At 41.7% G+C, this 689-nt stretch overlaps 1 non-coding gene across 1 annotated transcript; it reads left to right on the forward strand.

Annotated features, from left to right (window-relative positions):
• Window positions 1–240: 240 nt before the first annotated feature.
• LOC112700461 (small nucleolar RNA R71) lies at window positions 241–348 on the forward strand. The gene has a single exon (XR_003153369.1). It is a non-coding gene; the product is annotated as a small nucleolar RNA R71 (small nucleolar RNA).
• Window positions 349–689: the final 341 nt, after the last annotated feature.

The following is a 689-nucleotide window of genomic DNA, read 5'->3' on the forward strand; positions in this document are numbered from 1 at the left end:
AGCCAGTATGGCATTCAGAGTGTCAATCTCAAGAACTCCTTTCTTCTGATTGGTCCCATTGTTCACAGAATTCCTTTCAGAAGTGTACATGAATTGGTTATTTGCAACCATTTCAATCCACTCTTGAGCTTCTGTAGGCGTCTTCTTCAGATGAAGAGATCCTCCAGCAGAGCTATCCAAAGACATCTTGGATAGTTCAGAGAGACCATCATAGAAAATTCCAATGATGCTCCATTCAGAAAGCATATCAGTGGGACACTTTCTGATTAATTGTTTGTATCTTTCCCAAGCTTCATAGAGGGATTCTCCTTCCTTCTGTCTGAAGGTTTGGACTTCCACTCTAAGCTTACTCAATTTTTGAGGTGGAAAGAACTTTGCCAAGAAGGCATTGACTAGCTTTTCCCAAGAGTTCAGGCTTTCTTTAGGTTGTGAGTCCAACCATATTCTAGCTCTGTCTCTTACAGCAAAAGGGAATAGCATAAGTCTGTAGACCTCAGGGTCAACCCCATTAGTCTTGACAGTGTCACAGATTTGCAAGAACTCAGCTAAAAACTGATGAGGATCTTCCAATGGAAGTCCATGGAACTTGCAATTCTGTTGCATTAGAGAAACTAATTGAGGCTTAAGCTCAAAGTTGTTTGCTCCAATGGCAGGGATAGAGATGCTTCTCCTATAGAAGTCGGGAGTAG

The sequence above is a fragment of the Arachis hypogaea genome, chromosome 6, assembly GCF_003086295.3.
Source record: "Arachis hypogaea cultivar Tifrunner chromosome 6, arahy.Tifrunner.gnm2.J5K5, whole genome shotgun sequence".
In the NCBI taxonomy this organism is placed as follows: Eukaryota; Viridiplantae; Streptophyta; class Magnoliopsida; order Fabales; family Fabaceae; genus Arachis; species Arachis hypogaea.